The following is a 9,879-nucleotide window of genomic DNA, read 5'->3' as shown; positions in this document are numbered from 1 at the left end:
TACCTAAAAAGTTAAACACACAAAATATGTGTGTCGAAATATGGCAGCGGCGGCAGCAACAAAAAACAAAATATAAAAAAAAAGAGTGAATGAAAAAATGTTGACCTAATTTTCGGTGGCCCCCAGTTGTTGTTGCTTTTGGTCTTGTTTATTTCAGCAGCGCCAACTGAGGCAGAGGCAGCGAGAGAGACAGCGGCGCATACTTTCCCACACAGCTTCCCCATCTTATGCCATCCATCCCCATTCCAGATTCCAGGCCATTCCCAGCAGCGTGTGATCATCGCGGGAGCAGCGCCACTGCTCCCTTCGCACGCTTCTTGCGGCTCTCGCTCATCTCCTCCTCCTCTTCCCCCTGTCTTTCTTTCACCCCGACGAACAGCTGGAACGACGTCTAAATTAATGATTGTTAAATGGAGATTGTGTTCGCTGCCGTCGTTGTTGTTGTTGCATTCCACACCAATACACACACACACACAGCTGAAATACGGGCGCGCCTGCGCAGAAACTATTTATAAAGGTATGTAATCCGTATTGCCGCGTGCATTCGATAACTCTAAAACATTTTACAGTTCCCCAACAAAAAAACAGATGAAGAAGAAAACAAACTCTCAGCGCCACTAATTGTGTGCTATTTTTATTAAACAAAAAAACAAGAAGGAGGAAAAAACTAAAACCAAAACCGTAAGATGGTTTTTTTTTTTTTTTTGGTCGGCGGCGCGCGTGTGAAAATATTTAGGCTACCAAGGTATTTTTATTCTCGCTTCTTGCAGATCTTTTAAGTTCGTTTGGTCTCTATTTTTTCGGTCTTGTATCATTTTTGTTTTTTTTTTTCGTCTCTCGTTTAAAGTGTTAACTGGCAGCATATAATTTCGGTCGACTTGACACACATAGTAATTATAGTTATTAAATGTGAAGCCAGGCACGTGCGTGAAAACCGAAAAACTAAAAAAAAAAGGCTGTGAAACTGGGGGGAAAACGGAAAACGGAAAAGGGAAAAACGAACGAAAAACGTTTGTAACTCCATGATTTGACTACGAAACCGGTTTTCGATTTGGTTTGACTGTTTTTAATACAAGTGAGATCATTTTGAAAGCTGATTTTGTCAATGAATACCACATTCCACATTCCGATGTATTTTTTTTCTGTCTTCGTTTTTTTTGTGTGTGTTTTTGTTGTTGTTTGGCGTGCCTACACGGCGATATAGCGATATCGTGTAACAAAGCTTTGAACTAATGCCGACACAGCCGATCCAAAACGAACCAAAGGTTGTTTTCCGAGAGATGGAGATGGAGTTTGAAGGTGAGTATTCATCTCAGGAAAGTGCACTGGAAAAATCGTATAACAGTATATTAGATTTAAGCAAGCTAAGATTATATAAGATATTTTTTTGACTGTTATATTTGCTAATATTATTATTATAACAAAAAAGCGAACTAACATTGAATATCCCATGTAAATATTCGGTTTCTTTGAATCAATTTGTATTGTTATTTTTATGTGATAATTTTTCAACAAATCAACGTTTAAAAATTTCTTAACTCAGCTAAAAAATCATTAATTTTAATTCAGAAAGCGGTTTTGTGCTAGTTTTAATTACGTTTACAAATCTGCATACTCAATTTTAACACTTAAAAAATTAATTTTTTTGTCAATTTTTTAAAATTTTAATGATGTAACCCCTTATCATTTTTTAAAAAAATCACGAAATTTAAAAAAATTTATTTTTTAACCGTATATGGCTAAATCGATTCAGTTTTTAATGCTGATTAAGAATATATATGATTTATAGGCTCGGAAACGACTCCTTCACTATTTTTTAAGCTCCTGACTGAAATTAGAATAAAAATTAAAATGGTAATTTTTGAAGTCCATTATAATATTTACATTTACATATACATAATATAATTATTGTTTATTTTCTAAATAATAAGAAAGTTATTAGATTTTCTGACAACTATTACTTAGAAGTGTTGCAAAAAAGTAGGCAATGGTTTTTGTGAGCTGCATTCGAAATATTTTTACAGCGACTTTACTAATTTTTCTTAACTTTGGAATAAATAATTTTGTTCAGTGTAAATGCTGCGCCTGCGCTGTTGCTCCTAGCTATGTATATATTGTCTCTATTTCTTTTTCCGACTGTCATCTCAAGGTGAGTTGGAACCAAAAGAAGAAGTTGCCTTCGATTACGGAGAGGGGAAGATCATGAGGAGGGGGAGGAGTGGAGTGGAGGAGCTTGGAGGTTGGAGGAGTTGGGCAAACAGCATTCCAAGCATGCCAACGGCAACCGAATCTAAACAACTTGATGTCGGTATTTTTATGCTTTGTTTGTTCATTACAAAAGCCCTTTTTTCCAGTCGTAAACGATGAAGCAGCTCCACTGATAACGCTCTGCGCTGCCGGAGATAAGCGATATAGGGATTCGGATACGGGATTGGGATCTACCTGGGCCCAACTCGACAAAACAAAAAAAAAACGCCACCAAAACCCACTCCAAATACCGATTTTTTCATTCATGAAACGATCGGTTGGAGGAGGCCCAAAGTGGAGCACGGGTTGGTGGAAGGAAAGTCGTGATAAACATATTTACCAATTGATTATTTTCCAACACAAACACAAACACAAATTGCGCCGGCTTACATAAGTCAAGAGCATGCACATAGAGCTGGAGCTGTGCCATATAGCATTATACACCATATAGCATATACCATATAGCATGTGGCACATACAGCTCGCGCCAAGGTGCTAATCAGCATACACACACACGTATATAAATATATTTATACACTATATGTGGGGTATATGTGCGGATGGATTTGGATTTGGAATCGGAATCGGAGGGCCTTTTTGGTTTTTTTTTTTTTTTTTTTTTGGATTTGGGGTGACTTTCTTTTCCCAATGCCCCGTGGCAGCTGCAGCTGTTTCACAGTTCTGAGTTGTGAGTTTCCCTGTTCCCCCCATTTCCCATTTCCCACTCCAAATTCCTAGTTCCGATTTCCCAGAATTCTACTCCTCCTCCTACTCCTCCTAGAAAAACCAAACTGGAGCGACGACACCCCGCATGGAGAGAGAGAGAGAGTGCGGGGAAGAACATTCGTAATCCAGCATGGAATGCATTGTGTAACTAAATTTAAACGTTTTATTAGCCCAAGATGTGCCACTTTACATGGTAATTTAGTGGGCAGTTATTTTGTTATACCTCATTAAGATGGAGAAGATCAAAGCTGAAAAATTATACGAAAACAACGCAAACGAACTAAATGAACGAGCGAACAAATATTGTTGTTGTGGCCTATAGAGTGTGTGTTTATGTCTAGAAAAATATATATATTGGGGTTTTCTTTAAAAGGCCAATTACAAGTCTTTTTAAATATTATTATAAAAAACGGTTTTAAAAAGATGTTATGCCTTTAAATTGGTTGAAATGATTAAATATTGATACAAATAAGTTATATTTCTTTGGAAAATGTATGAAAGATATCTATTGGTATTGTTTAGTAATTAACTTGATCAAATTGTTAAAAAATCATACCAGCTACCTTGATCATTTATTCTTTATATTAAACTAAGAGAAAATATTGTAAAATAAATAGTATTCCCACTAAAATAATAAACAATCTTAACATATTCTGATCATGAAGTTGTATTAATCCCAAAGATCTAGAGTTCTTAAGAAGACATTCTGTAAACCCATGTTAAAACTTATTTACGATAAGTTTATAGTATACCTTATAAATATCTTACTATACCATACCTACAATAATCCATATTCCAATACACTTAACTTGAGCATTTTTATGTTGAAATAAAATATCGGTTAGCCATGATATATTTATAACGGTCAATATATCAAAATGCCTGGTTTGTTAGCGATTTTTAATACCGCTAATAAATCCAATGTATGCCGCCCAGCTCAATGCTCAATGGGGGAATGCCTGCTGAATCTGGGCAATAAAATGGCTTATAAATAGAATCCGAATCGAGTGTTGTAAATGGCCAAGAGCCAGAAATAGTTGGCCAGGAGAAACTTCTGGCGGCGAATGGTGATAGTGGTGGTTGTGGCGGGGGCTTAGCTCATCGCATTCCGATTCCTTGGCTTGAACTGTGCCGATATTGTTTAAAATGCGGCACGTATCCGAAGGAGAGTGGCCGAGAGAAAGAGAAACAGTCGAAAGCACAGCGCACAAACACAGAGATACTCTACACTCACAGATACACAGTGCATGTTCAGATACAGATACAGATACAGATACAGACAGCTTGCAGACGCTAGACGGCGGTAAATGTGTCTCCATTTCTTGAAATGAAAACATTTCACAATCCCGGATACGCATCGGAATGTGGCTGCTGCTGCTGCTGCTGCTGCTGGTGGTGGCACTAACCACCGGGAAAGTCGTCCGTACGGAAGGGGGACGGTGGGGAGGGTTTGGGCCATAAAGCTTGGCTCTGGCACTCCAACGAAGATACACACAACTCTTTAGCCGATACAGCTGTATCTTTTGGGCCAAGAGAAAAGTGCCGCCGCTGCTGCAATTGCTGCAATAGAGAAATATTACCGGAGGCACACAGCTAATGCACTTTCCATTGTACTCTCCACCAGGTGATGTTTGGGTTGGGCTAAATCTGGGGTTTGGTATTTGGATTTGGGCTGGCCTTCAGTTCAGGCCAACTCGACTCGCTTTCCTCGAGGAAATTTCCCACGGAGATTATATCACCGCAAAGGAAATGCGCTTGCTCTCAGCCCCAGATCCTGGTTACGGTTTGTTCCGGAAACTCAGTGAGGAAATTGCTTTAGGATGGGTTACTTTTTTCCAACTTCAACTTGTTTATATAAGGAATAAGTATCTTTTAATAGTTTTATTGTTGAGAGTTTGGTTGGGAATGGATATTAGGGTTTGGTTACATATAATATCAAGAAAGCTGTGCATAACAATATTTTAAGGGATTTTGAAATGGAATATTTATCATTACAGAGGTGGGATGAATCTAAAAATTAAAATATAACTTCTATATTAATTTTTAGATCCATGTAAATCCGTTTTCCCTTTATTAAAATCATGAATGCTTCTTTTATTATAATTACTGTTTCCCTTCAATAAAATTTAAACAAACTCAAGCCTAAGTACAATAATTACGAAACTATAACCTGAATAAGAGCAATTAAAAAAGGGTCCTAGAAAGAAAGGTTACCTTGTTAATGACTGAATGCTTTTCCCCTGTAAAAAAAGGATACCACCCTGTGAAAATCCTGTAAGTTAGAAGGGAAAACAATGGACACCGAGCATAAATTGCAGATAAACAACAACAGCAACACAGGCTACTTGAAGTTTTCTTGTCGCATCGTGTTCGATCATGTATGTCTCCCTTTCATGCAGATGTATCTGATCCTTTGTGTCCTAACCCTCCTGCGAAATATACGCGTATATTCTTCCTATTTTCGCAACAATAAACATGCCCCTTGGGCAGGGCCAGCCAACACAGACAACTAATTAAATTTTCTATGGTATGAATGCGCTTTTGTCGCATTAACCCCGCTCCGAACCTCCGAAGAAGTCTTATTAAGTTGCCATTAAGAGGTAAGCGTAAAGGAGACCAGGTAAGCAATTCAGGTAGGTTGTTTTTTATACGGATAAGGAAGTAGGGCGATCTGCTGCTATTCATATTCATAAGCCCATTGCCACCGCCATCAATAGCTCGTAAAATGTGTGTGAAAATGGAGGGGTGCCTTGTCTCTGTGCCTTCTGGCGCAGAAGAACTAGATCCCGATCCCGATCCCTATCCCTATACCCGATTCCGTTCAGGGTGGTTGCTTCTTGGTGCCTCTACCCTTCCTCTGACCTACTACTACTCTCCTCCTCTCTCCTGTCCAACTCCAACTTCAACTCGTTGTAGTTATATATTTTATACTTTATCTTCGGCACACGTGTTCATCGTTTGGCGGTTGCCTGTTGCTAGGCCAAAAAGAGAGATTCCCTAAGAAACCCACCCCACCCAAAAAAAAAAAAATACTCCATAATACTCATCCGAAATAACCCAAAAAAACCCCCCCTCTCTCCTAACAGCTTTTGTGGTAATTTTGCCATATAAATATATGTATATAAATATATGTTTATGTATAAATATAATAATAAACGAAATGAGATCACTGCCAACTGGAAAGTTGAGAACTTGCGTATAACTTTGGGCCAACCGCCTTGTTGTTGTTGTTGGTGAAGTTGTTGTTGTTGTTGGTGTTATTGTTGTTGGTGTCTCCTGTTTGTGAGAAACTTTTGCTAGAAGCGCCATCCGCCTGGTAAAGCGTCATGTACTCCACTTAATCAAACGAGCAAACGGGAATCGCACTCAAAAGTCAAGCTAAAAAAAATCTTACTGTAAATTTAGACACTTCAAAAAAATTGGGATCGTTTTTATATATATTTCATGTTTATTTTTTATAAAAAACAAAATTGTTATTTAATGTCATAGCTAGTTCTATTCGCCTTTTGATGCTGATCAAGCAAATATATAGTTTATAGGGTCGGAAATGATTCCTTCACCTTTTTTGTAACTTCTGACTAAAATTATAATACACTGCTTTTTGAAAACTTAATTTTTAAACAAATTCTTTAAGTGCTCTGTCCCCAAAACCGAAGTACTTTAAAAAGCATTCGAGTGTGTGGAATTTATGTAAGCGTCTTCGGATCGAGCATAGAAAAGTTATAGATAATTGGCTAATTATATATGTATGTTCTCATGTGCGTTATGAATTTCATTTTCCATATCTTCAATTTAGGAATTGAAAAACTTTCAGTACCAAACGAACCGGAGGCGATCGGGCCATGCGGGTTCTGCCAGGCCAGGCGAAAACGCCACCAAATGTAAATTGGTTAATTTGTGATAAACATTTATGGTGGCCCAGGCGGCGGCGGTGCGGAGTCGGATCAGGGCCATGTGAAAAGTGCAGCACTTTCACTATTTTTCCACACTCACCCCGGCTTGCCCCGAAATCAAATTGAAGCAGCAAACAGCAGTACCACCCGGGTCCAATTGGTGTGGGCTTTTCTCACACAGAACATAGAAGTAAGAGATGAGTGTGTGATGTGTGTGCTGTGTGTGTGATGATTATCGGGCGAAAACAATAATGCGGAAAATTGGTTTTTATTAAGATGGATAACCGAAATTTACATTAAATCTAACGAAGTGAAATCTATTCGTTCCAAGGGTGTGTGCAATTCAACAACACTATTTGATATGGGAAAATTGGAGATTGGTGTAGAAAATTGAGAGGGAAATAAGAAACTTAAAAATACAGTTAATACTGAATAAGAAAATTAACTAAATAACACAGCTAAGCCTGAATAAAATAAAGTACTTGGCATAAAAGAAAATATTTAAATATAGAAATCAATCTTAATAGTAGATTTATCATAAGTTTAATGGCCCAGACCACCTTTATTTTTTAACAGAAAATAACTTTTGCTTCAGCTTGTAATTAAAGTATTAAAATCTTTAGTTGTATCCCCTTTAATTTTTAATTATTTCTTAAAATAAAGTGGACTAAATCTTATAGGTTTAGCTTATCAATATGTTTTGTAATATAAAGGACGTTTTTTAAAAACATTACTTTGAAAAACCTTTCCAAAACCCACAATTCTCATCTTTTTCCATCCGGATTTCGAGCTGAGAACTGTTCCAAAGCCAAATCCATGAAAATATATAGAAATATATGTAGTTTACAGGCCCCCAGAGCCCCCCCTCGAAAACCTTAACCCCAGCACCGTTCCGTTCCTCCTCCGGCAATGTCGATTCTCGCGCTAAACTGATAATGCCGATGCCATAACGTTCGGTTCGCTTCATAACATAATGTTATATGTACACAGGCCGGATCGGGAGTATATATATTATATATACATATATTTTACCAGACCATATTATATAGTGTACATAACTGGCACGACACGATTCCAGAGCAGACGTTGCGAGTCTTCACCGTCCGGCTCTGTCTTTCGGTTTCTGTTTCTGTTTTTGTGACTGTGCAAATTATTGTCACTCACATAAAAAAAATACAAAAAATATTGCAGGCCAGCGCCATCCAGAGGCGAGCGATGACGGAAGTTCAACTAACTCATTTCCGGTTATGTATGTATTTTGATTTCGTCTGTGGCGCGGCCGGATCCTCAATTGTCAGTATGTGTGGGGCATTATGTGTGCTGTGTGCCGTGCTCTGGCCCGAGAATCGGAGAATATATGTACAAACATACGTCTCGGATCCGATTTGGCGACCAGTAGGAGGTATTTATGTTATATATGGGGACTTTAAAGGGGGGGCTGCCTATGTAATTCATCGGTTTTTTGGTAACTTAGTGCTTCTATTCAGAAATGTTGATTGCTTTATTTATTTATTTAAGGTAGAAATAGCTATTTAAATAATTAATTTGTATTTTTGATTTGAAATTAATTAAAATGGGTGCCAAAAAGTAGGCAACAAGCTGTTAAGCTAAAGCTGTAAAGCGTTTAATTCATTTGAAATAATTAAACGTTAAAGTAAGCCCATCTAAAATTATTTAAAATATTCTCTATTTATTTTAGTAGTTAAAAGAGTATAATGAAATATATGGACTATATTTGTACGATCTACCATTACACCAACGAAAAAAAAACTAGTTATATTAAAGTGCCTGGTAAATAAATCGATTAGACAAATCTGGGTTAAAGCTCCAAAGCTCTGGCGGCGCCGCATTCATTCATGCATTCCAATTGCCCAACATTCATTCAAACCGCCATTCATTCATTCAGAACCGAGTACTGAGACCGGAGAACCGGGCGCATTTCATTGAGAGTGTCGTCGCTTCGCCGTTGCTGCGCAAATACATTCATAATTAAGTTGTAAATGAAACATAAAGGCTATAATTACGTCGCAGTCGTTGTGCCTAGGTCTCTTTTGCCCTCCTCTTCTCCAATCTCTCGCATACATACACTATAGCCATGTCGGCGGGTATTTAGTACATGCACTTCCGCTTATCACCACAGATTTGAAAGGAATTTGGGTCACACACGCATGCCTGCCGGAGATTTCTCAAAAATACATAAAAGCGACCAAAACTGCCGGCCCCAAAAAGATGACCTATTAAGCTGGAGATCGTAAATCTTATCTCAAAAACTTTGTCATCAAGAATATAGTTTCCCAATTGATTTGAAGTAAATAATAAAGTATTTAAAAAACATCAATCCGTTGGCCGTGTAATTTACAATAGCTCACATGTATTTTACATGAATTTTACATTTAAATTTGAAATTCACAATTCGCCACACCTGGCGCGCAGCTGCCACTTAGTATTTTCCGGTAGTGTGGCAGCATTCCCAACTTTGCGCGGGCAGCCTTATCAATAAATACTAGAGGCGGTATTTTCGCCAAGGCGATTGGCACGAGTTATCGATAAATGTATGCGATACATTGAATAACTTCAACGCAGTCACAGAAGACTAAAGAAGGGTAAGTTAATATAAACATTGTTGAATCGTAGGACATCGCTAATATGAACCAGTTTTATGCCCTAAACAGTTTGGTGTGGTTTTATGATGCGCCTTCAAAATATGCCACACTCTAATCGAATGCCGATTGTAGTTCAGGTGATACGGCAGCCCTTGCCCGACCGCGCGGTGTGGCAGCTCCACAACTTTGTTTACTTATTGAAATTTCTCATCAGTGCTCGTCGGAAAGACATTATCTGTCGGAATGTTTCGTAAATAAGCAACAAATAGACTTCCAAAGGTCCCAAGCGATAAGGATGCACAAATCGCTACCCCCGCACGCACCCCAAGCAAAAGCAGCTTGAAGCTAAGTACGTGTACGCCCAAATGACATTGATAAGGCCGAAAGCTGATAAGGGGAACAAGTCGCGG

Source organism: Drosophila serrata, unplaced genomic scaffold (genome assembly GCF_035046125.1).
Source record: "Drosophila serrata isolate PLE 108 unplaced genomic scaffold, ASM3504612v1 contig_273, whole genome shotgun sequence".
NCBI lineage: Eukaryota > Metazoa > Arthropoda > Insecta > Diptera > Drosophilidae > Drosophila > Drosophila serrata.
The sequence above is the reverse complement of the archived record's forward strand: the minus strand, read 5'-3'. Positions refer to the sequence as shown.